At 38.7% G+C, this 14,558-nt stretch overlaps 1 protein-coding gene across 3 annotated transcripts in view; it reads left to right on the top strand.

Annotated features, from left to right (window-relative positions):
- The first annotated feature begins 1,359 nt into the window (after window positions 1-1,359).
- The window catches only part of Frmd6 (FERM domain containing 6), an 85,753-nt gene continuing 72,554 nt past the window's right edge, over window positions 1,360-14,558 (top strand). For 2 of the 3 annotated variants that reach the window (XM_021724848.3, XM_005322854.5), the window contains exon 1: window positions 1,656-1,775. The gene's annotated coding sequence lies outside the window, so the exon portion shown is untranslated. Of the gene's footprint in view, window positions 1,383-1,655; window positions 1,776-14,558 lie in introns of those variants that run through there. The other variant, XM_021724847.3, reaches the window with a different exon arrangement.

The raw sequence follows: 14,558 nt of genomic DNA, 5'->3' as shown, positions 1-14,558 counted from the left end.
TCATTAGACATCAAATTAAAGACCTTACCAAGTAGGTATTCAATATGCACATACTCTGAAGGCATATAAAAATAAAATTGAGAGAAAAAGTTTAATCTTCCACTTTAAGTGACTATATTGTGATCTACCACTGTTAACCAGTATTTTATTTTAGTATACCAATTAAGTACAACTAATTTTAAAAGGCAGGGATTGAAAACATACTTATTCTCCTTTTCATAAAGTTGTGATTTTACACCATAAATTCAATCTCTAGAAACTGTCCAGTTTTACAAGAAATGAGTTCTGAAGATATTATCAATTGTGAAAAACACGAAAGATCACAGCTCCTAATATGCAGTTTTAGTGTCAAGTTCTCAGAGCTGTGAATAAGACAAGTATTCCAAGTGAACTCCAGTTGTAAAGAACACAAAGATGAATTTCTTTTGCTATGCAAACAAGGCACAAGGGACAGGCACATTTTGAATCAATAATAGCTTAGCTTTACACATTTGTTTGGATCGAAAGCAGAGGACAATTTTAAAGTTGGCTTTTGTCAGCCATCTATCAGATGTTGGCTGGTGTCCTTTCTCAAGTTCTCCTCCGCTTTCTTGTCAAAAACAGACACGAGGAACCCTCTGAATCATTCCTTTTGTGAAGGACCACTGGGGTATTTCTGTCACCACAGGCCAGGGGTCACAGGGTAAGCAAAGTCAAGGGAATACCTAGGTGATTGGAGTTTCTAGGAGCCAGAAGGAGTTTGGGCCTCTTCCTCTGTCCCTAGAAACTCGCTCCTCCCTTAGACCTAACAACTAAAGGTGACAAAGAAACCCCCAAATCCTGGCTCCATTCTTAGTGCTATAAAAGCATTGTCCACGGTCCCTTTCTATCACTCGCCACCCAGCCAGCCACCAATGAGAGGGGGCAAGAATAATTTCTAGGGGTAACATACGCCCCAAACAGCAGAAGCTGTGTCTACCTGGAAAACTGGAGAAGCAGAGAGAGGGGGGGGGGAGGCCTGGCTTCCTTGGCAGCACCCCCTCCATCCAGTATAAAACCTGAGGGCATGGTATCCCAAGAGGTGGGTGGGCAGGTGGGTGCGGGACTGAAAGGTTGGAGGGAATCGAGGAGTCACGAAGCCTCCTCCGGTAGGGACCGCCTCCTTTCCGAGTGGCCTCCCCTCCGTTTGTTCTGAATTAGTAAAACGAAGCTCAGGCCAAACAGCCGCCCCCGCCAGCCGACTCTGCTTGGGAGGGAGCATCCCGGGGGAGCGGGGGGCTGAGCCGCGGAGAAGGCCATTTGGCCAGAAGGGGGAGTTCCGACAGGGTTCCCTCGCGCCTCGGTCTGCCTCGCACTAGGGAAAGCTTCCATCGCCACGGTCCACACCACGGCGTCCGCCTGAGGTTCGTTTCGCTCCTCAGGGCCTGTGAGGGGCGGTTCCCGCGCCTTTCTCCCCTTCCAGGCTCGCGGTACCCCTCCGGAGTACGCTTGGTTGGGTCCGAGGCGGGGCGGGCAGGGCGCTCCACGTGCGGTGGCGAGCCCTGCGCCGGGACTCCGGCGGCTCCTCAGCCTCCGCCACCACCTCGGGCGGGCTAGGGACTGAGCCTCGGGGGCGGGACGGGGCGGAGCCATGGGGGGCGGGCCGGGAGGCGAGGTGGGGCGGGGCGGGGCGGGGGCTCAGCGCTCGTCTAGCAGCCCGAGCCTAGGGGCCGAAAGGAGCGGGCAGGCTCGGCGCCGGCAGGAAGAATCCGAGAGCTGAGGAGGGTCCGACGCCTGGCGCTCGGGACTTTCTAGAGGTAAGAGTAGGAACCCTGAGCCTGGGGCCTCCTAGTCCAACCCCTCGCCTGGTCACCGCGCCCCGGCCGCCGGCTGAGTCCCGTGTCGGCCGCACTGTGGCCGCCGCCGACTGGACGGGTTTCGGGAGGGTTTCTCGAAGTCACCAGTCCCGGCGAAGGCAGTGTCCCCCTCTCCGTGTCTTTCTTCTTCTTCTAGCTCCCTCGGGTCTAGGCGTCGGGCACCGGGCGAGCAGGTCGCCTCGGCGAGTCGGAGCTCGCCCACGCCGGGGCGGGAGGACGGGGCCCCGGGGCAGCAGAGCCTGGCAGCGGGGGAGGCGCGGAGCTCCCGGGCCGCCTCTGCGGAGGGCGGGAGGCCGGTCGCGACTGCGGGCTGCGTTCCTGGGCTCCGTGCGCCGTGCCTCGTCCCCCGGATCACTGGGCTCCGGAGGTTGCAGGGCTCGGTGGTGTCTCCGACGCTCTGTTCTAGGGCTCTCTCCGTCGCTGTGAAGGGGACCAGCATCTGAGCCCGCATTCCTGGGGGCTGTGCGGTGCCGCCTGTTGTGTGCGCCTGGAGGCCGGGCAGCCCGGCTTCGGGAAAGGACCGGGGCGCAGCGTCTGCTCCGTTGACCCTGAAAGTGCCTAGTTGGGGAAACCCAACTCCAGGATGGAGCTCCTGGGCGCCTGAAGGGGATCTCGGGGATATACGAGTTGGGGGCGCGGCCTGCAGAATTTGGGATTCTGGGGGAGTTTGCGGCCCATAGGCCGGGCGTCAGGCAAAGAAGACCACCAGTTGACCCTCCGGGCTGTCCGGTCAGGCACTGTCAGGTATGGACACCTGGGGCCACCCGTGGGAGGTCCACAAGGATTAAAACAATTAAAACAACACCTCGAGTCCCGGGATGGCATAGCCTAATAGTGGGGCATTTTCTAAGATATGAATAGATGGAAAACTGTCAAACTAATATATTTTAAAGTTGAAATGAAAGCTTGCAAAATTTGGGGGCCGTACAGTTGTGTAGCTAGTGCCTAAAGAAATATTAGGTCATTGACTCCCTTCTACCCTTTTTCGTTTTTGTTTTTATTTTAGCAAAGAATCTGTTTTGCCAGTATTTTCCTCAGGAGTTGTGCATTACTCACAGCAGGGTAGAAAAACTTAACAATTCTCAGGTTGCTTTTGACTGAAAGTCTGTGCTCTTGCACTTCTAAATGTAGAGGAAAAAGTATTTCTTGCTGTATTTTCTATGCATGATTCCTTCTCTTCTCAAGGACCCGGTGATATTTGTTAATTGGTTTTATAACATCTATTTAAATGTAATTTTTGTACGAAATACTCCCATTTGCCACAGGGTGTAGTTTGGGGATTAGAAAATGCTGTTGGAGAAAGCTGCTAGTGGCTTCATTTTCCAAGAATGTAAGTCATTTCCTTTCTGTGATTTCAGGGAGTTGATATTTCACAGCATCAGAACTTTGTGGGGAAAATTTTCCGTAATACATCTGTCATTAAAAAGGCTTTTGGGTTTCCTTCCTAAGAGCAGAGCATAAATTTAAGCCAAGCAATGTTAAAATATAAGAAGTTTTTCAGCATCTAGAGCATTATAAGACTACTGTAGAAATAAATTTTAACAACGGAGACCTACAAATGGTCTGCAGGATGTAGAGTGGGGGAGGGGAGAAGACCAGAAAAAGGCAGGAAAACAGATGCCTTTGCTTTTGTCCTCTGTAGTATAAAACTTGTAGCACCTAATCATTTTCCTTGTAGTTTTGGGAAATAAAAGGTTTATGTTAAAAAAGAAAACACTTCACAATATGAGACAACTGACATTTGAATGCCTTTTCAGTATGTTTGTAAACATATTGGATTCATATTTCATATTAAAGTGGACCTTTGGTAGGATTATTAGATATATAGGGTCCCTGAGGGGATATCTCATATCAGGTTATCTGCAGGATATCTTCTTCAGAAAGCAGACTGGCTGTAATATGAACTTACCCCACGCCCCCCATATCCCCCTTTGAATTGCTTGTAAGAATCCCTGAGATCTGACATTAATGGGCCACAGTAATCAGCAGTTCTTGCAGTGCTCAAAACATTTTGGGGGACAGGAAATCTTTCTCTATATACCCTCCTTTTGGTGGGTATCAGGGGTAAGTACACAATTTGAACTTGCAGATTTAAGATGCCCCTGGTTCTACAGAAAAAAGCCTGAAAATGACATGGGCTAGGATACAGACACTGCTTTTAAAAACAAATGCCACTGTGCCAGGTAACAGTTTTTAGCTACAAGTTCCTTAAAAACTATCATTAGACTGGGCTAGCTGAATTAGAGGTGTTATAGAGCTTTTTCTAGATTCTGGATCGTGTTTCCACCTTTAACTATGTTTATAAGGCTTTTGGATTTCAGAACTTATGACATAATAGACTGTGTACCCTTTTGTGGCAGATACTTGGAATGAGAGTTTCAAACAGAATTGTTTTTGACTGAGCTGTCAGTTTTAGAGTTTAGTACAAATGAATCCTGTCTCACAACTAACTTTTTTTTGATAAAGGAATTCTTTGTAGTTTTCAACTTGGATATTGCACATTTTGATTTCTAAAGATGTGTTTTTTTAATAAAACCTGCAAACAATTATTTTATTACATGAAAGCCAGTACCAAGAAAAGATTAATTCAATCCAGATGTAAAAATGTATGTGAATTTTAAATTTGGATGATCTCAACAAGTTTTCTTTTTGTTGATGAGGCTGCCTGGATCCCAGATGGCATTCACAAATTATCCCTTAGGTTGTATTCTGAATTGAGTACAAATTTCATGGGCATTCTCTAAAAATAATTTTATCATGGTTTTAAGTCTTTAAAAGGTAGAAAGTGGAGATGCATTTTTTTTATTATTCTTTAATACGTACTTCATAATGCTCTAGTTTGGTATATGAAGCCTATTTCTCAAGTGGGAAAATGAGTTATTTAGTATTTTGTATCCTTATGGGCAAGGTATAGTGACTTTATTTTTTATTTGTGCAATTTCAACTTTTTCCTTTTACAGGACAAAAAAAGTCTTAGTCTTCAATGGAATTCTGCTGCAGTATAGTTTGTAATTTCAGGTGAAGCAATTAGTTCTTGTATGAAGATCCTCAATCCTCTGTGGCCTTCTTACCCCTGACAACAAACAACAAACACAACTTATAAGGAAACTTCAGTGTATTTTTTAATCTGTATCCCTAACACTGGAATTTTAAATGGTATTTGTGGCATACTTACAATTATATATTTTTAGGAAGTCTTTGTATGATTATATATATAATTACACATTTTGAGAGTTTGCTACATTGTGATTGTGTGTAAAACAGAAGGAAGAATAGGAAAAATTTAGGGAAGGAATTTATGATAAGTGAACTTTTAGTTAAAATATATCCTTCCTAAACCTAAGCAAGGAAAATGGTATTGTTGGCCTCTGTGGTTAAACTTCAATGTAGGGGGTAGTCTTTTTGAATTGTACCTTATCCTGGGGTAGAGACTTTGGTGGGGGGGCTATAAAAATAAGTAAAAACAAGCTAACGAGATAATTTGAGAGGAAGGAAGAAGTAGAATACTGGGCATTGAGTTGCAAGGAAAATTTAAACTTAGAAGGATAAGTATTTAAAACAAGGCTGAGGTAGGAAGAACTTTTAATTTAGATTTGGGAATTAAAGATTGAGATCTTTAGTTGAGGAAAAAGGACTAAATGATTGGAATTGAGCTGCCTATAAGCATGGAATAGGTCTTCTGGTTGATATTTGCCTTGGAAGCCTTGTCTCCCTTAGTGTTGTGTTGAATCACTAGTTTGATGTTAAATAATGTGCGGACTCTGGGTGCTTATTACTGTCCCCTACCTCCACCAAAAGCCAGTTCCTGTTTCAAAGATTGGGAACAGATTTTGTCTAAGAGCTAATGATGAAACAAATACAAATATTTAATTAGTCCCCCAGCATTTGGGGAAGCTACCAATGCCTCCCTCCTATGCTGTGGGACCAAAGGGACTCTATAAGCAGTAATAGCTGAAGTTATTATAAAGTTTTGAGATTAGCAATCTGTATTTCTCATTATCTTATGTAATTTAGTGTATAATTACTTCTGATGCAAGTTTGCATACTATCACTTTTTATATGAATCATATTGAGCAATCATGCAGTATACCATATTGATCAAAGAGGGATTACAGAATACTGAGAATGGCAAAGAATTCATTGATCTGACAATTGGTCATATTACCTCATCAAGATAAAAATCTTATAAAAAAAATTCCCAGATGAACCCACTGTAGTCCTAAGGAGAAGGCAGTGCTTTTCTGAACATTCTTTTGAGTTGTATAGCATTTTCTTGAATGTCTTTCCCCACCTGTGGCCTTATCAGTAGAGTTCAATCTGTACTGCAGGACACTTGGTAGAGATTGGGTCATTATTGAGGTCCTTGCATTAATGTGGTGATAGTTTGGATGATTTTTAGACCCTTAGTATTCCAGGTATTTTCAGATGTTTTTCTGTTTTTTTAAAAAATTTTATATAAAGCAACACCTTATATTAATTGATAGCCATAGTTTTATGTGAGAGAATTCATTGTAAGAATGAATTCTGGAAGAAGATTTTAGGAAATGCATTGAAGATGCACACTGAGCTTTCTAGGTGGTTCTCTTTCTGGTCACATTAAACGATACACTTGTGGTATATCATTTCAGTAGATGTTGTCGTTGTCGTCGTCTTCTTCTTTTGTGGGGGTGGGTACTCCTTGTTTTATTTCTTCAAATTTGTTCTTGAATTATTACATATAGCCAGAAAAATACACAAATCAGAAGCATACAGCACAAAGTGATCACATTTGGGTAGCTAGCATCCAAGTCAAGGAACAAAAAACCTCTCTGTATGGTCATAGTCCTTGTCCCGAGGTTAACCACTATTCTGACTGCTAATGTCATAGGTTAATCTGTTCTTGGACTGAATTTAAATTCAATCAAACATAAGATGTTGTTTTTGGTATCTTCTTTAGCTCAATATAATGCCATGTAATATGTCCAAATTGATAAAAATAGCAACAATTTTTTTTTTATTTCTGTGGATGAATATACCCAATTTATTTATCCATTCAGCTGATGAACATTTGGGTAGTTTGGGGCTAATATTGTTGGGTAACCTTTTGATGGCTCTTAGGTTGGAAGGAGAGCACAGTCTTAAGATTAACAAAGTAACTTCCAAAATTTTTTTCAGAATAGTCCGTTCTTTAAAAAAAGAAAAAAGCTGCAAAGAAGATTCATTTTTTGCATTCCTCCTGTGTTTATGCTTCTCCCCTCTACAAAGTTCTTTGCTTACTCTACACCATCCCCTCCCAATGAAGTTATCTTTTCTTAAATACTCATGGAAACATCCAGTCTTTACCCAAAATAGCAGTGAAATTCTGATGTTAAAGTCTGTGGTAGTCCCCAGAAAGCACTTAATATAAAACATAGGATTATGATTTCACTAAGAGATCGAATAGAGAAAACAAAGTGTTTGCAAAGGATGACTATTTGTACAGATATTTTATTTCATGTTTACCTAAAGAATAAAGGAGATTTCATTATTCAAGAAAAGGGTCAGCCTTTTAGCTTAGGATCGTTAAAAGGTGAAAAAAGTATAAAATTATAGATGTTTTATAAGTTTGTTGTAAATATATCCTGCTTGGATGAGATACTGCTTACAACAGCAGAATTTAGCATGTATAATCTTAGATTTTTTTCTTTTTTTTAAAGAGAGAGAGAGAATTTTTTAATATTTATTTTTCAGTTTTCGGTGGACACAACATCTTTATTTTATTTTTATGTGGTGCTGAGGATCAAACCCATTGCCCCACGTGTGCCAGGTGAGCGCGTTACTGCTTGAGCCACATCCCCAGCCCAGATTTTTTTCTTTTAAACATGCTGATCATAGATCCACTTGGATAGGTTGCTCAGTGAATTATAAAGGTATATTACATCTTGAACATAGAAGAGAGGCAAGAAAGTAAAGAGATCTTTGAGATCAGTCTTCTGGGGTCCAAATCCAGTTCTTTTATTCTCTATTATTATATAACTTTGGGAAAATTACTTCAACTCTCTGAACTTCTTTCTTAATCTGTAAAATCATGGGTAATAATAGTAACTACGCTACAGAGTTGTTTAGATTATTAAATGAAATGGTACACATAAAATAACTGGCCTGGTCTTTGCCACATAGTAAAAAGTCAATAAATATTGGCTATTATTATATAAGACAAAAAGAAATTATATATAGAAAGATTTGTGTATTTTTAGAAGTCTCTGAGCCTTTGTTTATTGGAAATTCATGGGTGTGTGTGTGTGTGTGTGTGTGTGTATGTATGTGTCTGTGTGTATGTGTATGTGTGTGTGTATTTATTTATTCATGACATTAAGCAGGGGAAAAAAACCTAGTTTTCTCAGTTACATATGTTGGAAATTATTATATTGCTGTATAAGGAACAGCTGGCCTGTCCCTCATCACTAATTGATCGAGTTATTTTTTTCCTAATTCCCAGCCATCTTGGTCCCCCTGGCTTCTGCCTGCTAGATAATTGTTTTTTTGCAGATGCCAACAAGCAAATCCACAGATTTAAATTCTCTTTGTGGTGATTAATGTTGTGTAAAGTACTTTTAAACTTAAAGAGTACTGGTGACCCAGGTCTTCTGCTCATGTACTCTGTAGTTTCATGTGGGTCCTTTTAAAAAAAGCAGCTATCGTTGTGGGGCAGTTGTTTATTCCTCCCACTTCCCTGCCAATATTGACAGTTTATATAATGTGAGTCAAATCCTTTATGATTTTTGTTATGAGGCTCAGAGTTTAAGATTTTAAACCATTCATTCAAAGAAAATTAATAGTCGAAAGTTTCAAAGGGAGCATTTAAGAAAAAGGAACTTAAGCATGTTAGAAAGACACACTTACATCTAAATATCATAATTACAAGCTCAGCCAAATAGACATAGGATCCTCTAGATGAATCATGCTTTATCATTCTACTCTGTTCATTAAAGGGAGGACCGTCCCCATATAACCCTTTTCCACATCTGCATTGTTTGTGTAAAATCTTGAACTTAGTACTCTAACTTAACACTTTAAAAAGGTTCACTAAGTCCATCAAAACATAGGTTTTGTCTTCTTCAAGTATTCAAGACTATAATGAACACTTTCAGCAATGCCTGTCAAAGTATTTTATATCTGGAGTTAGGGAACAAAATGTATGGAAAGGTATTAGACATTTCCAGGTAAGTGTTAAATTGACTCCTGGATTTTAGGTAGCAAAGTCAATGATGGCCAAGCATAAGATGTCCCCAGTTCCTTAGGGTTCTGGGTTTATTTAGGGTCATGAAGTCTGACTGAGATCTATCTTCAGGAACTTTCTAGGAGCAACAAGAAAACCAAGAAATTGAAATTATTAAATGTTTAAATTACTTTGTTTATTTATTCAACATAACATATGCTCAGGATATGCCAGTCTATAAAAAATTCTAGGCCCCAGAGACAGGGCAGTGAGTGAAAAAAAGAAAAAAAACTGTGCCTCTGTGGATCTTATATTCTGAGACAAATAACAAACATAACAAAGTAAATTTTATTGTGTTTTAGAAGGTAATGCATATGCGTGGGGTGGAGTAGGCTAAGGGCATTAACTGGCCTGGGGTAGGGGAGGTCTTTGCAATTTGGATTCCAGATGCTCCTTTACTTAAGATGGGATTTTTGTCCCAATAATTTTGAGAATATTGTGAGTTGAAAATGCATTCAATACACTTAGTCTACTGAATATCATAGGTTAGCAACATAGTAGACTAACGATTATCAATGTTTGCCCCAGTGATCAAGTGCTGGCTGGAAGCTGTGATTCATTGCCAGTACTCAGCATCATGCGAGAATATTATACTGCCCATTCACTATACTGAGAAATATTAAATTTCAAAATTCACAGCACAGTTTCTATTGAGTACATATCAATTTCATACCGTGGTAAAGTTGAAAAATCATAATAGAACCATCCTAAGTCAGGGATTTTCTGTAATGTGGTCAAGGTAGTCCTCACTGAGAAGATAACTTGAATGAGGACAGGAGCCACCCAGAGATCCCTGAGTGAAGAGCGTTCAGCAGAGGGACTAGTGAAGGCCTTGGGAGGACTGTGCCTGGTGTGAGAAGGCCACAGCTGTGGTTCACAGAGAGCCAGGAGCATAGGAGTAGATGACATCAGAGAACTTTGGAGACTTCATGGGGTAGGGCCTGCCTGGATCATTTTAAGGACGGGGAGCCATTGGAGGGTTTTAAGCAGAGGAGTGAAATGATATGATTTGCATTTCATAGAATCACTGGCTGCTATGTTGAGAATAGAAAAATGGAAGGGTGGTCAAGGGTAGAAACAGGGATACGAATTAGTATCTATTGCCAAAATCCATTTGAAAGATACCAATAGTAGAGGAGGAGATGTTGAGAGATGGCCAAAAAGAAGAGCCAGCAGAATTTCTTGACCAGTTGTTTCAGGAGTGTGAGGGAGATCATGAGAGAGATCAGACTATAAAGATAACATAAAAGCATTTTGCGTAATTTTGGAGTTGCTAGTAACTGGGATGGAGAAGATAACCAAGACCTGTTTTGAATATTTTGTGTTTGACTTCCAAGTAGAGAAGTTGGAGAGGTTGTTGGCTATAGAATCTGGAGTTTACTGGAGAGGCCCAGTTTGGAGATACAAGTTTGGAAGTTGCCAACAGAATTTGGTTGGGGTAATTTGAGGAATATATGTAGACAGAGAAGGAGGCCCATAGACCAAGCCTTGGAGCAAATCAAGTATCTGCAGTTTGTAGAGAAGAGAAGAAATACCACAAATAAAATAAGAAATTATTTTAAGCCTAAGGAATTATGCACATATTTCAACATCGTGGATCCAGTTAAATGTCTCTATTCCTTGAGTAACAGTGTTTAATTATTGGAATATATTGATAATTCCATTGACTTACACCATAGAACAGATAGACTAAGAGATATTTTTCTATCATAATGATGTACTGGGTTAAACCTAGATGCTTTGTCTAGATGGTGAGTTTAGAAGGAGAAATGAGAGAGACAGGAAGGAAATTAGAAAAATGACCCCAAAGACAAGAAAAGAAAATGTCTCCAGGAGAAGAGAGTGAATCAGTGGTATCACATGGTGCTAAGAGATTCAGTACTGGATGAGGATTGTGAGTTGCTTGTTGGATTTAGCAACCTGGAGGTAATTCCAGTTGTTGATGGAGGGATAAGGACAGAGACCCATTTTGAGTGGGCTCAAAAGAAATGGAAAAACTTTTAAAAGAACAATTATTTGCAATTTGGTTTCTTATCAATATTTAACACTGGATGTGAGTATTTTTCATATGTCTGATAGGATATGGGGTAGGACTCCAGAAATGGGAATGTTGGAGGCAATAAGGGCTTTCATCAGACTGTGATAGGGATGGAGAGCCTCTGAGTTTCTCCCTAGTTTTTATTGATAAGACTCTAGTATGAAAATTATAGTCTTGATTTTGAACAGTTCCCATGCAGTTTAAAAATTCTTTATAGAAAGTCTTTGGACTGTTTCCTGGACTTGGAATGTAGCTCAGTGGTAGACTGACTGTGTTGCCTAGTATGTGTGAGCCTCTGGAGTTCCATCTCCAGCATCCTCTGAAATATGCACACACACACAAAGAAAAAGAAAGAAGTATATACTGAATGCACTCACACTTTGTGTTAACACATTTTTAAATGAAGATGAGTTATTTAATTTAACTATCAATTATTTTCTATGAAAAGTGAGCCGTGCTTTGAATTGGTTTCTTTGTCAGCTTTGCTGATAGGTTTGAGGTGTCCAAGTCACATAGCATAGTGCCCCACCATACCTGGAGGCCACAGAGGAGATGGTTCAGGTTAGGGATCCCCAAGAGCCAGAGCAAATTAAGTAATAGAAAAGTTGCTTTTTTCTTATTTCTTTTCTACTTCACTGATGACATTCATCAAGGATATTATTCCAGAGTATGTGATTAAGCAGTCTTCATAGTTCTGTATTTTATGTCATAATTATGTACCAAGAATTTTCCAGGAATTACCTTTGAATTATAATGCTGTCTATAATACTATCAAAACAAATCAACAAGTCTCTGATACTAATTATCTTTGCTTTCTCTAAGCTTATTAAAACACTCACACTTAGGCTTTTAATGCATAACTATTGTTTTTGGAGAGTTAAAGGCTTACAGTGATTGGTAGAAGTAGCACTTTGTTATATGTATTTTGAGTGTTGTTTGGTAATAAAAGAAAGTATAGTATTAGCCTTTGGAAAGTTGCTAATTATGGAAAAATCTTTAAAAGGGCAAGAACTTCTCATTTTTAGTAGATTATGGCACATATGTTAAGATGTAGAGCTCCACTGATTATATATGTTTCTAGTGAATTGTGTCATAGACACATAATGTCAGCATTCTCTTAGGTACTGCTTTCTCAACACTATTTTATTAGTATCATTTTTGAATGTTTTTTCAGCTGAAACTTGTAAGTCACTCTACAGTTAAATGAATGTAATTGGCTTGTAAGAGAAATAATCAAGGCTAATGTGAAATTATTTGGCAGTGTGCAGAGTGTTTTACATGTTACATAGTAGAGTGTTCAGAGGTTTTAAAGCTAAGAAAAAATTGAAATTAATATTAACTCTTTAAGTCAGTGACCATAGGATAAAACTCAGATCTCTCATCATGGAATTCATCTTGCCAAATAAGAATTGCAAGCCTGAGGTCCACAAGCAAGATTGGCTGTAAATATGTTTTAGCTCTCAGTGTGGTGTTAAAAACATTTATCTGCTAACATTTAAAAACCAAAAAATATGACATTTTAAAACATTGAATTTTATACTTTTTTTCTGAAATATTGGAAGGCCTGTCAGTGATCTCTTGAAGCAATATAACTTTCCACTTTGTACAGTATGGCCTCTGCAGTCCTCACAGTTCCCAGAAGAGATTTTCTTGCCCCCAACATCAAGACCAAGTGACTTAGAACATTCTGTTGTTGCCTGCACCTGTGAGTTTGCTATGCTTGTGTTAGTTACTTATTTTCCCATTATCATTTCAGAGTCCCTCAATTCTAGTCAAAATGTTCTGCCTGTTATGTGAGATATACACATAACATGTGTATGTTACATGTTATGTGTATATACAAGCTTAGTATATATCATATTTCCTCTTCTGGATTCTCCTAGTGAACCCCGGCTACATATTGCTGTATCACATCGTTGAAACCTAGTATGCAACACTTTAGTCATTTATATATGTATATATATTTTCCCCTAACTTTCCAGTTGTACTGTAAGTTTCTTGAAAGAACCATATAAATTACTAGTGCCTAGCAAATTTATTTTACATTTTACTGGATTAACTATTGTTTAGATTTCTCTTCCAGGGCATGGTAGTCTATGATTGTAATGACATTGTAGAAGAACTAGAAAATGCCAAAATGTTTAAAAATCTACTTCTTCAAATAGTGCTTTCTTAATTTCCTCTGCCCATTCCTTTGTAGTAGCATGTACACGATCTATTTGAGTATTAATTCACTAAACACTTCATTAATTACCTATTCCTTGGTTCTGTAATATAGATGAGTGAAGTTTCCAGATAAATGGGCCTTTACTGCTTATCATTTTCTTTATTTTTAAAAATTCTTTTTAGATATACATGACGTAGAGTGTATTTTGACATATATACATGGAGTATAACTTATTCTGATTAGGATCCCATTCTTGTGGTTGTACATGTTGTGGATTTTACTGGTGGTGTATTCATATTATGAACTAGGAAAGTTATGGGTGATTTATTCTACTGTCTTTCCTATACTCATCCCCCATTTCCCTCCATTCCCCTCTATCTAATCCCCTCTGTCTAATCTAACTTCTCTTCTTCCCTCTCTCCCCCTTATTGTGTGTTAGCATTTACATATCAGATTCATTTTATTTTCAATATGCTTCTAATGACTAATACTATTAAATATCTTATTTTTTCATTCATTTGGCAGATAATATGTCCAGTATGATATATCCTCCTGATACTTTTTTTTAAGCTATAAAGGTAGATTTTAAATAATGGAGTACTAATGATTTAATTTTGTTAAATATTACTGAGAAATAGGTAACTTTCTCATCTATTCCATGGCAGTTTATAAAATAATCAGAATATAAAAATATAACCTTCAAAATGTAAGAAATTTCTATAGCAAAATAATAGAAGTGTGCTTTTGTAATAGGATACGAGTATTCAAGGAAAAGAAAAAAATTGCCATTAGCCATAATCATTGCATTAATAATAAATAATGATAATTTATAGCTTTAGAACTTATTTTATGATACATAAGTTGAATTCTGTTTTAAAAAGTAAATAAAAGACAAAGGGAAACTTCTAGAAATTTAAACTTAGCTAACTTGGAAAACAACTTTTGTTTTATGAAACTATAATAATTCAAAAAGTATTTTCAGTAAGTATTTTTATCATAACTTTCAAAATAAATAATTAAAAAATAAATATATTTGCCTACAACTTGTTAGAAGATGGTCCCTTTGTATAATATTTCTAAGCTAATGATGGAAACACATTAATTGTTGGTCAGACTAATATTAAAGTCATATGGTATCATAAAAAAAACTTAGTAGTTAAGTGGAGTCATGCATGAACCAAAAAATAGAGTGGGTTTTTATGTGGCTGCATGTATTTTATCACAACATCAGAAACACTTTACATACTTTTTCCAAAGAAAATCAAATTCTATACTTAACTA

Source organism: Ictidomys tridecemlineatus, chromosome 5 (genome assembly GCF_052094955.1).
Source record: "Ictidomys tridecemlineatus isolate mIctTri1 chromosome 5, mIctTri1.hap1, whole genome shotgun sequence".
In the NCBI taxonomy this organism is placed as follows: domain Eukaryota; kingdom Metazoa; phylum Chordata; class Mammalia; order Rodentia; family Sciuridae; genus Ictidomys; species Ictidomys tridecemlineatus.
Note: the sequence above shows the minus strand (reverse complement) of the source record. Positions and strands in the feature narration are given on the sequence as shown.